Below are 16,742 nucleotides of genomic sequence, written 5' to 3' on the forward strand. Positions count from 1 at the left end.
CAGAATCCCTGAAGAAAAACATTTGCTTTAGTGGGACATTTGATGCTAGTTAGCTGGAGGTGTGATATCAGCAATGATGAAAAAGAGAACAGCATATATTCTATTTGTCTTTCCTAAGGAGATCTATTTATGCCCTTTAGTAACAGGAGAATCAAGTGTGAACGTGGAGGGGAAAGAGGATTGAGGGAGGGAAAGCTAAAGTAAGGGTCATTTGAGGGTAGTAAGGAAACGTGATACTGTAGGAACTTCCTAAAATTTATAAAAATATTAAATGGTCCACAGGAAATTGCCAAATAATTGAGGCAACAGAGTAAGACTTCAAACATCAGGATTGGGTTATATATAATTGAATCATTGGTCAAAGGCTTTCCACAGGAATCTGCAAACAACCCTGGCTGTTGCCAATATAATTACTTACATTCTACAAATTGGAATCACCTATTGGTGAGGACTACACCTTCACAATACCTGTTACCCTTATGTTCTTGCATCTTTGGTACAGGAACATACTCTGCTGTATCAAAAGAGAAAACACTAACCCAACGACTAGCTCTTTAATCTATAATGGTGTCCAGTCTGCAAGATATGCTAGGGCAGTAACGGCACAAAGCTCATGGGAATAGTGTGACAAACACTGGTTTTTTTAAGAACTACTCCACAATATGAAACACATACTTGGCACTACTTAGGTGACCAAGAACCAGAGAATGGATAGCATAGAGACCTAGGGTAAAGACACAACTGGGGTCCCAAAACATGCATTGTGATAAAATGACTTCTAATGGTATGCTGTTATATGCAAAACCAGTGCCCTGTTCAACAAGCACCAGAGAAACACCCCCCTGAAGCAGGTGGGAACAAATATAGATACCCACAGTCAGACATTACACAGAGAAATAAAGATACCTTAGATCAACCATCCTAAATGAATGCCTTTGCCAAATCCCTTCCCTCAAAGCTTTGAGGAGGAAGAAAGAGTGTAAGAGGCAGAGCAGCTGGAGGACACCAAGAAAGCAAGGTCCTTTAAGTCATACAGCAAAGCTCCTATGGCCTCATGAGACTGAAGCAGCCCACATAGTGCCTATATGGGCTGATAGCAGTTCCTCTGCATATGCATTATGCTTCCAATTTAGTGTTTTAATGAGATTCCTGTGTATTGTAAATAGTGACTCTTTGATGTCTTCTCTGGAACTCTTTTCCTTCTGTTAGTTTGTCTTTTCCAACTTAAATGTGTTAGGTTTTTTTTGTTTTGTTTTGTTTCATTTTGCTTTGTTTTGTTTTGTTTCTTATGGAACGCTTCATGAATTTGCATGTCATCCTTGTGCAGGGGCTGTGCTAATCTTCTCTGTATTCTTCCAATTATTTAGTAGATGCACTGCCAAAGCGAGCAAGTTAGTTTTATTTTATTTTGTTATATTTTATTGTTATCTTTTTGACAGCAGTTCTTTTCTAGGAAAGGGAGTGGATCTGGATAGGAGGGAAGAAGGAGAGGAATAGTAGTAGAGGAAGTAAATGCCATAATCAGTATGTATTATTGAGAAAATAATCTATTTCTATTTAAAGGAAGTAAACAGAACAAAGAAAATAAAGACCACTGTACCTCATTTTTAGGAGGTGTACATGGATGCAGTATTTGAAAATGGAACATTCAGGAACTGCTAGTCAGGCGACTTTGTCACCATGTGCACTAAAGTGCCAGATTTTCAGCAGTCAAGGACCTCCATACCCAAGTGAATGTGATGGGGCTTCGAGATGTGAACTGAAACCATTCATTCTGGTTGTTTGAACAGTAGTGTTTTATAGGAAAAGAAAATAGATCGATCTTGCATTTTTTGAGCACATAAAGGCTTCTTTTTGTAATGAAGTAGAAAAGCTCTCCTCAAAAAGAAAGAAAGAAAGAAAGAAAGAAAGAAAGAAAGAAAGAAAGAAAGAAAGAAAGAACAATATCAGTTACATAAAAAATTTCTAGGAAATGGAAATGTTCCTCAGAGTCAACATACCATGCTGTGTTCAGAGGTGGTCAAGGTTTTACTTTTTTCTGACCTCTAAACTTGTTCATTTGTAAGAGTCTTCCAGGTGTTGTTGGAAATTCATAATGGAGTCATGCAGAGCAACTGAGAGGCTTGACACTGTAAGAGACCACTGAAGAAAGTGCTTCCACAATGGCAGTGGAAGCCAAGAATTGACAAGACCATATAGAAATTTGAGGATTTGAACCGTGAAGAAGACCCAGAAGAGGATATTGGTGACAGTGCTTCCATAGGTCCCAGCATTTTGGAGATCCCAAGTACCATGGGAAAAGCATCAGGAAGAGCAGCAGATTTGGAGTAGAGCTGGTCTGAGTCTAGAAAGTCAACAGTATGTGTTGCAGAGGGCAGAGCTGAGGAAGATCCAGTCTCTTGATGCAGACAGAAAACCCTTCAGATATTGCACATTCGGTGAATTACACTCTTTACGTCTGACTTTACTTTTAATGATTGTGACTGTGCCCTGGTTCTTCCTTTTTGAAGTAGCAAAGTATTTTACTTAATTTTGATTTCATAGAAGCTTGCAGTTCAGCTACTTTCAATTTTAAAAGAGTCTTTGATTTTTTAAGAGACTGAATAGTTAAAATTTAAATTGGTCAGATTGTGGGACTTTTCTAAAATGTTTTATATTATGATGTAGATATTAATGTATAAATGTGAGTATGAACAACAAGAAAGGAAAGGTTGTAGCTTTATAGTGATACTTTATGTGTCAAATTGATGAATTGTCAATTCTGTCTTGTAGTTTTATGTCAACTGGAAACAAACAAAAGTAATGAGAGTAGGGAACTTCAATTAAGAAAAGGTCTTCAGAAGATCAGGCTGTATGCGGACAAGTAAGGCAGGTTATACATTAATGACTGATAAAGGAGAGTCTGGTTCACAGTTGGTGGTATCATCCCTTCACTGGTGATCCTGTAAGAGAGCAGGTTGAACCCAGGACACTTGCACTGGCTATTCCTCTGCTCCTAAAATCAGAATAATAATTGTAGACCATTGAACCCTAACTAGCATTGACTTGGCTTCTTTTGGAAGTGAATGATAATTAAGTTAGAGACCAGCAATTTATTAGTTTGGGGAATAAGAGACTGGAGAAAAAGCTCACTTCTAAATGGCACAATTATTTCACATCTCTTGCCGTTGTTCAAAATCCATTATGGAAGAAGAGGAGAAAACCTTGTCGAAACAAGAGGAGGTGGACATGGTAGGGATACAGTATTTGCCTAATGTGGCAGGGCTGTTGCACCCATGATCGAAATGACTCCTACTCTATGCACTAAATCTATACAAATTCATACCACAGAATTTTCCTGCATAAATCTTGAGAGGGAATGAGACAAACCAGGCTTAGCTGAGTAGCTATTGACAATTGCTTACTGCTGGAGGAAATGAAACGTTGCTTCCGTTATTGATGCAAGCCTGATATGCTATCCTTGTTCCCATAGAACAGTGTTTCTCAACCTGTGGGTTGGGACAAGACCTTTCTCTGGGTAGTATATCAGATATCCTTCATCTCAGATATTACTATTCATAGCAATGGTAAAACTACAGGAATAAACTATAAATGAAATAATTTTATGGTTGGGGATCACCATGACAAGAGGAATTGTATTAAATGGTTGCAGCGTTAGGAATGTTAGGAATTAACTGCCCTAGGCAATCCTATACTCACACACTTACAGGCAGCACAGAGTCAATGAGGTGGGTCTAAATAAAAAGCTCATGAGGTTGGAAAGGAAAAGTAGTAGTGGAAACAGAGTGTAAGGGAAGAATTGGAAGGGATGGACAAGATAATGGATTTAATCATATAATCAATATATGATGTATGAAGTGAGAGACTCCTGGTACCCAACAGGGATGACTTGAACCGAAATGTGTATCGAAGGGATGATAGAACACGTAGAGACTACCTCTATGCATGGCCCCCAGTCGAAGGATGGGGTCAACCATCCATCTCAAAGTTTTTAACCCAGAAATATTTCTGTCCAAAGCAAGAATAGGGACAAACATGCAGCAGAGACTGAAGGAAGATCCATCCAGGGACTGCCCCACCTGGGGATTCATCATGTCTGCAGACACCAAACCTAACACTATTGTTGTTCTCAGAGGTACTTGCTGACAGGAACGTGGGGTGGCTATTCCTTTAGAGGTTAGACCAGCAACTGCCCAATGCACATATGGATGCTTGGAGCTAACCGTCAGACTTAGCTCAGGAACCTTGGTTAGGGAGCTGTTGGAAGGACTGGAGGAGCAGAAGCAGATTACAATCCCATTGGAAGAACAACATAGGCTAGCCTGACCACCCAGTGCTCCTAGGAACTAGACCACCAACCCGGAGTATACAAGGAGGGACCCATGACTCCAGATACATATGCAGAGGATGGCCTTGTCTGGTCTGACATCAGTGGGAGGGAAGGCCTTTGGTCCTGTGGAGGTTTGATGCCCCAGCATAGAAAAATGCTGGAACAAGTCGGGCAGGAGAGGGAGGGTGGGTGGGGGAGCACCCTCATAGAGTCCAAAGGGAGGGGAAGAGGGTGGATGTGGGATGGGGCACTTGTGGAGGGTTAACCCAGAACTGGGCTATCATTTGAGATGTCAAGGAATGGAATGACTCATTAAAAAAACCTATCTAACAATAAAAATATTTAAGGAATCAAATAAATAATTGGTATGTTTTCTTAATGTTTGAGATCTAATCTTGATATTCATTTGTTTGATTTGCCTTCAGGCAGATAAAACTTCAATCCAAATCAGGCTTTAATATATACTTGTAATGCTTATTAATGTAACACAATAAAAATTTCTTTTCAGAACTTATAATGATATTAAAGATAAAAGTTATGACTGAAGGCAGATCTTTAAAAATTGGTTTATGACATGTAATGGATTTTCTAAGTTCATAGCCATAGAAAAAAGAAAGGCATAATGATTCTAAATGGTGACAACCTAAATTTCCTATTAGAGATGGCTTTTATATGATATTCTATGATTGCACGAAGATCACTGGTTCCACAAAGGCTGCTACTTTATAGTAACAATTACACCTATTTAAATCAAAGGGAATTTTATAATGTAGCAAAGGGATTGGATTGAGCCCTGAGTAATTAATTAAAATGACAAATGCGTGTAAATGATGAACACAGACCATCATAATTAGATGCTCACCAGGTGTGGTAAATAGGCTGCTTTCTACTTTCAAAATTGCTTATAACTGAATGGCAATATGATTTTCCAGTGCTCATTTGAAATCCTGATTCTCTGCAGAGAAGGAGTCATCTGGTTACAGTTCCTCTTACAAGAGTGAATATTCATGTGAAGATACACAGAGATAATAAAATAAATGACTGTAGGGGTTATAAATAATTATTACTCACTGCTGGAGGTAAGGAATTGAATGGCATCGTTTGCTTATACTTGAGAAAAAGATTGCAAGTCACATTTTGCTTATAGAGTAAGGTTTTCTGAAATATATTTGTACCTTTAAATTTTGATATTTTTTATATTTTTAGTTTGAATCCCTTATCTTTAAAATCCCATGTTTTTTTGAAATATGATTGGTAATTTTTACAAAACAGGAGTCAGAGTTATTATAAATTATGACTGCACCTACTGTGAACTCATCATTAAAAAGTCCAAGTTTACTAGAAGATTGAATTTAGAGGACTAGCTTGAGGTAACAAATAAAACTTCTAATTTTAGGTTTTGTCCATTAAAGAGACAATTGTTTTAACATATTTTTTATGTTAAAATATTTTTTGAATATTGATAGTCCTAGAGATTAAATAAGTGAATAGCATAAATGACTTTGCCATTGATATTAAAATACAAATGAAGATAAAGTGTCTGAAGACATTACATGCTAACCGTTCTTCCTAGGAAGTAGTGAAGTGTCCTCCTGGTTACTGCCTATAGCCCTGCAGATTGACAAATGAGCTCTTATTAGGATATCCATTGGTAAATTAAAATAATGCATAAAGCTATTCTGTAGGAGGTTTCATGGCTTCCTGCCCTTAAGTAGCTTTAGATATGCCTGTAAATCTAGCTGCATAAGAGATATATTTAGGAGAATCACAAGTTCACAGCATGCCTGGCCTTGAGTGTAATACGAAGTCCATGCTGGGCAAATTAGTAAAAACTTGTCTTATGATAAAAAATAAGGGGAGGGCTAATGATCTAGCTCGGAGGTTCAGAGGTTGCACAACAATGTAAGGTAATAGGTTCAGTCCTCCCTACCCCTCCAAAAACCAGTAAATCTACTCCTTTAAAAAAATACTTGTTTGGGTTTACAGGGCCAATACTCAGAACTACAGCCAAGATCCAAAGCTATTCGTAGTCCTATATCTTGTGCTATTATCCAAGTATGCCATTCTTTAGATGGCCCTCTATTTGCCCATTTTTCCAAGCCTCTGGCTTGAGGACACCAGGTTCCTATGTATAAAATCTGCTTATGCCAGTCAAAAACATAACTAGATACAAGACTCTTATTGAATGTTGCCAAGGTGACTAATTCCTCTCTATCTGTGTCTGACCTTCACAAAAGCTGATAAATTTCAGTAATATTATCTTTTGGAATTGTGCTTTTCATGTACAAAAAACTGGTATATTTGACTAATGAGAAAATATTTCTTTTTATTTTGTAAAAATATTCTATCTATAGTTTGAATAAAGCAACAGTTTGCTTATTTGGAACACATTGGTTAGTTTATCTGGGCCACCCATTAACTGCACAAAAACTGGTAACAATCAACGAGACCAAAAGATGCCAGTATTTAATTTATTTTTTGTTATTGTTGGTAAAGCAATGTTAATATCTAGGAACAAAGCTTGGAAAAAGCTTCCATTTGTCTCATGTTAACTAGTCTGGAGTGCTTACACAAGTTGAAATTTGTGATAAATCGGCTGTTAATGAGGGCAGCCCTTTTTCCCCATATGTGGTTGGAGGTCAAGAACATAGGATTTGTTACTCATATACAAATGCTAAATTCTATGTTAGTAGCATGAATAAGAATCATGTTTAGAAAAATTCCTGTGTGTCTTTTATTTGGTTTTCATAATTAGACAATATTATACTATATTTTGTTGTTAAGTTTGATATTAAGAGAAAACAAATTACTGCAAATTAAACCACATGAGTTTGATTTTCCCTGATCTCTGTACGAATCACTATGGTAAAATTATGAAACAAATATCTCATTAGTATGTGATTTCTCAAGACCACAGTTGTATCCTGTCTATGAAGGTATATTTCTTTTAAGTCTCATTTAATTTTTTGGGAAATTACTTGGTGCACATTTAATGAAATCACATATGAAGAAAATATACTTTTGTTGAATTTACTATTAATTCTGGCTGCTACCTAGATTAATACATGGGAGTTTTATTTGCTACAACAGATAAGTGCTGTGTAATATAACCACTAATGTCCAAAATCCAATCTAATTTATTCCAGGAGTAAATTTTTAATTTTAACAGAACAACTACAATAGCGACAAAAGAAAGAAAAATGTATTTTGAGTTTCTCTTATTTTCAAAAAAGTTTTATTTTTCTAGTTTTCAATGTTTATTCCTACATATTCCTCTTACTATAAATACTTTGAGTAATCTCTTGGTTTCTACCTTCAGGAGGTCACGCTTTCAAGGATAGTGAGCATGACTTATTTATTTTAACAACTCCCAAGTCGGCTCTAATTACTGTCACATTTAACAATTCAAACATGTAAGAGTTCTTAACTAAGCAGTTACACAGTCAGTCAGAAGCACTTGCTGTGATTTTTTTTTAAACATAGCTTAGTTTGAAGATTGGAGGTGATTGAATTAAAGGTGAATAAAAGATCACAGAGAGGAGAAAAGATCCTAATGCCGCAGATTCTTAGTTCTGTGGGCATCAAAACACATGATCCCAGCACACATTTTTACATTCCTGCTACTCAAAAGGGTGAATGGCTCTTGACTGAAGGCACAGAAAATACACTGAGCTTCATTGCTTCATTGAGCACTCTCTAGTTTCCTTTAGTTACCAGATGCTGTGTATTCCTTTTCAGAACTGTAACTTTATATTTTATTGGTATATCTACTCCAAGACATGACATTTTGTATCAGAAGCTAAAATTCTCATGTTTTCCTTATGTCTTATATAAGCTGGAGGTTATTGCTCCTTGTGTGCATAAAGCAATGTTTTGTAGGGTACAGTTTTTCTGTTGGGAAAATATTTCTCTAAAAGATTGCAGATTTTGGATTTTCAGATTATGGATGTTCTAATATTTTAACTCACTTCCTGGCATTGACTTTCTGTACACAAGAGTCTCTCATTGTTTAAAGCTTTGGGAACACAGACTGACATGTAAGAAACATGGTTGCTTGCTGATTACAGAGTATCAACTTGACCTTTTCTTGATGTTTATCCATGCAGATCCTTAACCTCAACTGCTTTGCCTGCTTCTATGGCTTTAATGTATTTAGCACAGAATTATTTTAGTATTACCTTCTTTTAATATTTAGTCCATTACTTTAAACCACAAATGATTTCATCAAGAAATACACAGAAGTTAATTATTTTTTTTATCTTTATTAACTTGAGTATTTCTTATTTACATTTCAAATGTTACTCCCTTTCCCGGTTTCCGGGCTAACATCACCCTAACCCCTCTCACTCCCCTTCTATAATGGTGTTCCCCTCCCCATCCTCCCCCCCATTACCGCCCTCCCCCCAACAATCACGTTCACTGGGGCTTCAGTCTTGGCAGGACCAAGGGCTTCCCCTTCCACTGGTGTTCTTACTAGGCTATTCATTGCTACCTATGAGGTTGGAGACTAGGGTCAGTCGATTTATAGACTTTGGGTAGTGGCTTAGTCCCTGGAAGCTCTGGTTGGTTGGCATTGTTGTTCATATGGGGTCTCAAGCCCTTTCAAGCTCTTCTAGTACTTTCTAAGATTCTTTCAACGAAGGTCACGTTCTCAGTTAAGTGGTTTAATGATGGCATTCACCTATGTATTTGTTGTATTCTGGCTGTGTCTCTCAGGAGAGATCTACATCCAGTTCCTGTCAGCCTGCACTTCTTTGCTTCATCCATCTTATCTAGTTTGGTGACTGTATACGTATGGGCCACATGAGGGCCGGCTCTGAATGGGTGTTCCTTCTGCCTCTGTTCTAAACTTTGCCTCCCTATCCCCTCCCAAAGATATTCTTGTTCCCCTTTTAAAGAAGGAGTGTAACATTCGCATTTTTGTCATCCTTCTTGAGTTTCATGTGTTCTGTGCATCTAGGGTAATTCTAGCATTTGGGCTAATACCCACTTATCAAAGAGTACATACCGTGTGTGTTTTTCTGTGATTGGGTTACCTCACTCAGGATGATATTTTGATATTTTTCAGTTCCATCCACTTGCCTATGAATTTCATAAAGTCATTGTTTTTGATAGCTGAGTAATATTCCATTGTGTAGATGTACCATATTTTCTGTACCATTCCTCTGTTGAAGGGCATCTGGGTTCTTTCCAGCTTCTGGCTATTATAAATAAGGCTGCTACGAACGTAGTGGAGCATGTGTCTTTGTTGGGGCATCTTTTGGGTATATGCCCAAGAGAGGTATAGCTGGGTCCTCAGGTAGTTCAATGTCCAATTTTCTGAGGAACCTTCAGACTGATTTCCAGAATAGTTGTACCAGTCTGCAATCCCACCAACAATGGAGGAATGTTCCTCTTTCTCCGCATACACGCAAGCATCTGCTGTCACCTGAGTTTTTGAACTTAGCCATTCTCACTGGTGTGAGGTGAAATCTCAGGGTTGTTTTGATTTGCATTTCCCTTATGACTAAAGATGTTGAAAATATCCTTAGGTGTTTCTCAGCCATTCGGCATTCCTCAGCTGTGAATTCTTTGTTTAGCTCTGAACCCCATTTTTTAATAGGGTTATTTGTCTCCCTGCGGTCTAACTTCTTAAGTTCTTTGTATATTTTGGATATAAGGCCTCTATCTGTTGTAGGATTGGTAAAGACCTTTTCCCAATGTGTTGGTTGTTTTTTTCTAACCACAGTGTCCTTTGCCTTACAGAAGCTTTGCAGTTTTATGAGATCCCATTTGTCGATTCTTGATCTTAGAGCATAAGCCATTGGTGTATTGTTCAGGATATTTTCTCTAAGTGCCCATGTGTTCAAGATGCTTCCACACTTTCTCTTCTATTAGTTTGAGTGTATCTGCTTTAATGTGGAGGTCCTTGATCCACTTGGACTTAAGCTTTGTACAGGGTGATAAGCATGGATCGATCTGCTATCTTCTACATGTTGATCTCCAGTTGAACCAGCACCATATGGTGAAAATGCTATCTTTTTTCCATTGGATGGCTTTGGCCCCTTTGTCAAAAATCAAGTGACCATAGGTGTGTGGGTTCATTTCTGGGTCTTCAATTCTATTCCACTGGTCTATCTTTCTGTCTCTGTACCAAAACCATACAGTTTTCATCACTATTGCTCTGTAATACTGCTTGAGTTCAGGGATAGTGATTCCTCCAGAATTCCTTTTATTGTTGAGGATAGTTTTAGCTATCCTGGGGTTTTTGTTATTCCAGATGAATTTGCAAATAGTTTTGTCTAACTCTTTGAAGAATTGGATTGGTATTTTGATGGGGATTGCCTTGAATCTGTAGATCGCTTTTAGTAAAATGACCATTTTTACTATATTAATCCTGCCAATCCATGAGCATGGGCGATCTTTCCATCTTCTGAGGTCTTCTTCAATTTCTTTCTTCAGAGTCTTGAAGTTCTTATTGTACAGATATTTTACTTGCTTGGTTAAAGTCACACCGAAGTACTTTATACTATTTGGGAGTATTATGAAGAGTTTTGTTTCCCTAATTTTATTCTCGGCTTGTTTCTCTTTTGTGTAGAGGAAGGCTAAGGATTTATTTGAGTTAATTTTATACCTAGCCACTTTGCTGAAGTTGTTTATCAGCTTTAGTAGTTCTCTGGTGGAACTTTTGGGATCACTTAAAAATACCATCATATCATGTGCAAATAGTGATATTTTGACTTCTTCTTTCCCAATCTGTATCCCCTTGACCTCCTTTTGTTGTCTGATGGCTCTGTCTAGAACTTCGAGAACTATATTGACTAAGTAGGGAGAGAGTGGGCAGCCTTGTCTAGTCCCTGATTTTAGTGGGATTGCTTCAAGTTTCTCTCCATTTAGTTTAATGTTGGCGACTGGTTTGCTGTATATGGCTTTTACTATGTTAAGTATGGGCCTTGAATTCCTATTCTTTCCAGGACTTTTATAATGAAGAGGTGTTGAATTTTGTCAAATGCTTTCTCAGCATCTAATGAAATGATCATGTGGTTTTGTTCTTTCAGTTTGTTTATATAATGGATCACGTTGATGGTTTTCCATATATTAAACCATCCCTGCATGCCTGGGATGAAGCCTACTTGATTGTGGTGGATGATTGTTTTGATGTGCTCTTGGATTAGGTTTGTCAGAATTTTATTTAGTATTTTTGCGTCGATATTCATAAGGGAAATTGGTCTGAAGTTCTCTTTCTTTGTTGGGTCTTTGTGTGGTTTAGGTATAAGAGTAATTGTGACTTCATAGAATGAATTCGGTAGCGCTCCAACAGTTTCAATTTTGTGGAATAGTTTGGATAATATTGGTATGAGGTCTTCTATGAAGGTCTGATAGAATTCTGCACTAAACCCGTCTGGACCTGTTCTTTTTTTTGGTTGGGAGACCTTTAGTGATTACTTCTATTTCGTTAGGAATTTTTGGGGTTGTTTAGTGGTTTATCTGTTAATGATTTTACTTTGGTACCTGGTATCTGTCTAGGAAATTGTCCATTTCCTGCAGATTTTCATGTTTTGTTGAATATAGGCTTTTGTAGTAGGATCTGATAATTTTTTGAATTTCCTCTGAATCTGTAGTTATGTCTCCCTTTTCATTTCTGATTTTGTTAATTTGGACACACTCTCTGTGTCCTCTTGTTAGTCTGGCTAAGATTTTATCTATCCTGTTGATTTTCTCAAAGAACCAGCTTTTGGTTTTGTTGATTCTTTCTATGATCCTTTTTGTTTCTACTTGGTTGATTTCAGCTCTGAGTTTGATTATTTCCTGCCTTCTACTCCTCCTGGGTGTATTTGCTTCTTTTTGTTCTAGAGCTTTTAGGTGTGCTGTCAAGCTTCTGACATATGCTCTCTCCTGTTTCTTTCTGCAGGCACTCAGAGCTATGAGTTTTTCTCTTAGCACAGCTTGCATTGTCTCCCATAATTTGGCTATGTTGTACCTTCATTTTCATTAAATTCAAAGAAGTCTTTCATTTCTTTCTTTAGTTCTTCCTTGACCAGGTTATCATTGAGTAGTTCAACTTCCATGTATATGTGGGCGTTCTTCCCTTATCGTTATTGAAGACCAGCTTTAGCCCATGGTGGTCCGATAGGACACATGGGATTATTTCTATCTTTCTGTATCTGTTGAGGCCTGTTTTTTGACCAATTATATGGTCAATTTTGGAGAAAGTACCATGAAGTGGTGAGAAGAATGTATATCCTTTTGCTTTAGGATAGAATGATCTATAAATATCTGTTAAGTCCATTTGGTTCATGACTTCTCTTACTCTGTCTATGTCGGTGTTTAATTTCTGTTTTCTTGGTCTGTCAATTGATGATAGTGGGGTGTTGAAATCTCCTTCTATTTTTGTGTGAGGTGCAATGTGTGTTTTGAGCTTTAGTAAGGTTTCTTTTATGTATGTAGGTGCCCATGTATTTGGAGCATAGATTTTTAGGATTGAGAGTTCATCTAGGTAGATTTTTCCTTTGATGAATATGAAGTGTCCTTCATTATCTTTTCCGATGACTTTTAGTTGAAAATCGATTTTATTTCATATTAGAATGGCTACTCCAGCTTGCTTCTTCTGACCATTTGCTTGGAAAATTGTTTTCCAGCCTTTCAATCTGAGGTAGTATCTGTCTTTGTCTCTGAGGTATGTTTTCTGTAGGCAGCCAAATGCAGGGTCCTCATTGCATGTCCAGTTTGTTAATCTATGTCTTTTTATTGGGGAGTTGAGACCATTGATGTTGAGAGATATTAAGGAATAGCGATTATTTCTTCCTGGTATATTCATATTTGGATTTGAGAGTGTTTGTGTGCTTTTCTTCTCTTTGTTTTGTTGCCAAGACGATTAGTTTCTTGCTTTTTCTAGGGTGTAGATTGCCTCCTTATGTTGGGCTTTACCATTTATTATCCTTTGTAAGTCTGGATTTGTAGAAAGATACTGTGTAAATTTGGTTTAGTTATGGAATATCTTGTTTTCTCCATCTATGTTTATTGAGAGTTTTGCTGGATACAGTAACCTGGGCTGGCATTTGTGTTCTCTTAGGGTCTGTATGACACCTGTCCAGGATCTTCTGGCTTTCATAGTCTCTGGAAAAAATCTGGTGTGATTCTGATAGGTCTGACTTTATATGTTACTTGACATTTTTCCCTTACTGCTTTTAATATTCTTTCTTTATTTTGTGCATTTGCTGTTTTAAATATTATGTGATGGGAGGAGTTTCTTTTCTGGTCCAATCTATTTGGAGTTATGTACGCTTCTTGTTTGCTTATGGGCATCTCTTTCTTTAGGTTAGGGAAGTTTTCTTCTATGATATTGTTGAAGATATTTACTGGTCCTTTGAGCTGGGAGTCTTCACTCTCTTCTATACCTATTATCCTTAGATTTGGTCTTCTCATTGAGTCCTGGATTTCCTGTATGTTTTGGACCAGTTTCCTTTTCCATTTTACATTATCTTTGACAGTTGTGTCGATTTCTATGGAATCTTCTGCTCCTGAGTTTCTCTCTTCTATCTCTTGTATTCTGTTGGTGAGGCTTGTATTTATGGCTCCTGGTCTCTTCCTTTGGTTTTCTATGTCCAGGGTTGTTTCCCTGTGTTCTTTCTTCATATCTTCTATTTTCATTTTAATTCCTTCACCTGTTTGATTTAGTTTTCCTGGAATTCTTACAGGGATATTTGTGATTCCTCTCTATAGATTTCTACTTGTTTATTTATGTTTTCCTGCATTTCTCTAAGGGAGTTCTTCATGTCTTCTTGAAGACCTCCAGCATCATGATCAAATGTGATTTTAAATCTAGATCTTGCTTTTCTGGTGTGTTTGCATATTCATGGTTTGCTTTGATGGGAGAATTGGGCATCGTTGATGCCATGTAGTCTTGGTTTCTGTTGCTTCGGTTCCTGCGCTTGCCTCTCACCAGCAGATTGTCTCTGGTGTTACTTTGTTCTGCTATTTCTGACAGTGGCTAGACCGTCCTGTGTGTCAGGAGTGCTGTAGACCTGTTTTCCTGTTTTCTTTCAACCAGTTATTGGATCAGAGTGTTCTGCTTTTGTTTGTGTAGTCTTTCCCGTCTACTGGTCTTCAGCTATTCCTGTGGGCCTGTGTCCTGAGTCGACCAGGCTGGTCGCTTGGAGCAGAGAAGTTGGTCTTACCTGTGGTACCCCAGCTCAAGTTGCTCATGGGGGACTGCTTTTTAGCTCTTCGTGAGGGCGGCCACCAGGAGGGCCTGAGCTGCCTTTTCTGGGAGCCCCCGTGCACCAGGGTCCCAGATGGCATTAGGTGTTTTCCTCTGGAGTCAGAAATGTGGGCAGAGTGTAGTCTCTTCTGGCTTCCCAGGTGTGTCTGCCCCTCTGAAGGTCTAGCTCTCCCTCCCACGGGATTTGGGTACAGAGAACTGTTGATCTGGTTTCTTCAGGTCCAGGCGGTGTCTGGAGCGTGGGGGACCTGCAGCTCCAGTGCCCCTATCTTCAAGTTAATTATGTTTAAATGTAAATTTCTGTTTACTTATTACATACTATGAGCAAATAATATATACTTTTATGTGAATTTTTCTATGTTTTCATATGTCCTATATCTTATCAGCAGTCTTTTTATTTCCAACATATTAAATTTCTTTATTTTTTAAACATAATGCATATGGTATTTTCCCTTGCCTTTCCATGCTTTTAGGTATAATCATCTTGTACAGAAACTGGTTCTTTGATCACATACATTCTGTATACATATTTATCTTATATATAATCTCCCCAAATAAATTCTTATGTTGAAAAGTATAAAAATCATAAAATTCAACAAAATAAATTAGAATAAATGAATGTTTGTGGTATCCATTCAGATAAACAACAAAATATATGTGATGCTTCAATTTCCTCCTCTAAGTTAATCATACTCATGATGACTAATACTGCATACTTATTTCTCAAAATAAACATGTCTTTGGAGAGATAGCCTAGATAAAAGTATTTCAGCTCCTTTAGAAGACTTGATTTTAGTTCCCAGCATCATGCCTAATAAAACACATGGACATATGCAGAAAAATTAACATATGCAATTATACAATGTCTTAATTACTCTCAATTGTTTTAAAGAAGCACGATGGCCAGTGCATCTTATAAAAGAAAGAATTTATTTGGGGCATTACTTAATGTTTTCTCAAGGTTAATTCAAATCATTATAACAGCCAGGTAGTGAGGTAACATGCTGAGCAATACATTTGATCCATAGGCAGGCACATGTACACACACACACACACACACACACACACACACACACACACACACACATACACACACACACACACACACACACAGAGAGAGAGAGAAAGAAGTTTTTGAAACCCCAAAGTTTATCTGTGGTGAAACAATTCTTCTATTCTTCCAACAAAGCCACACCTTCTAATCCTTCCTAAACAGTTCAACAACTGTATCCCAAACATTTAAATACATGAGCTTATGTGGGGTGCTCTTATTTAAACCAAATTGTATAGCTTACTGCTTAAATAGTTGGGTTTTTATCTGGCTTCTTCATTCAGTGTTATGGTTGAGTTCTTCCAACTACTGTGTTCTATGCTGTACCTTGTTCTGTTTTCATGTTTACATTTACTCTTGTAGTGATTCACTGTGAAAAGTATTGTTTTGTTTGCTCACTGTAATATTTACAGACATGTTTTGTCTTTCATTTTACATAATCTGAAGACATCACTCTTATGCAAACTTGCCCAAGAACCCATGGCTATACAGACCATAGACCCTAGAAAAAAAAACCTATTCCTAGTATTTTACTAAATAGAACTATTTTATTTTATTTGTGAGATTATATGATAATGGTATTTCTCCCTCCCTTTTCTGACATCCACATTTTCCTTTCTTGGCTCTTCTTCAAATTCATAGTCAGCTTTCACTAATTATTATTTCATGCATGTATGTATATGTAATTGAACATATGTTCCTAAATATAACCTGTTTCGTTGGTATGATGTTGTTTGTGAGTTTCAGGCTCTTTCACTACTTATCTTTGAAGTACTTCTCTCATCCCTACAGATTTCAACCTTGATCACAAGCTTTGTTTTAAAACAGGCAGGGATTAATATGAAGACCCACTCTACGTCAGAATTTAAAGAACAATTGTTGATAATTAGGGAGTATTTAGTTCTAAATGAGATATCAACTTTTTTCCCACATGCCTTAAAGATGATTGGAGAAGAAGAAAAGGAAGATTATGCACGTCAGTAGTTGAGAATGACTACCAGGATGTCTTCTGAAATAACACAGGATTACCAAAGTCACAAACTCATAAAAGCTCTGTTTACTTACTGTGCTAAATCATCTAATGTCAAGTTGACACAAACTAGAAGTATCTGAAAGAGAAAACCTCCATTGAGAAAAGGTCTTCATGAAGTATAGCTGCA

General features: G+C 37.3%; 1 non-coding gene across 1 annotated transcript; it reads right to left on the reverse strand.

Moving 5' to 3' along the window:
* Positions 1-1,282: 1,282 nt before the first annotated feature.
* Positions 1,283-1,389, reverse strand: LOC116915171. The gene has a single exon (XR_004389832.1). It is a non-coding gene; the product is annotated as a U6 spliceosomal RNA (small nuclear RNA).
* Between the last annotated feature and the right edge of the window lie 15,353 nt (positions 1,390-16,742).

This window comes from Rattus rattus, chromosome 13 (genome assembly GCF_011064425.1).
Source record: "Rattus rattus isolate New Zealand chromosome 13, Rrattus_CSIRO_v1, whole genome shotgun sequence".
Classification (NCBI taxonomy): domain Eukaryota; kingdom Metazoa; phylum Chordata; class Mammalia; order Rodentia; family Muridae; genus Rattus; species Rattus rattus.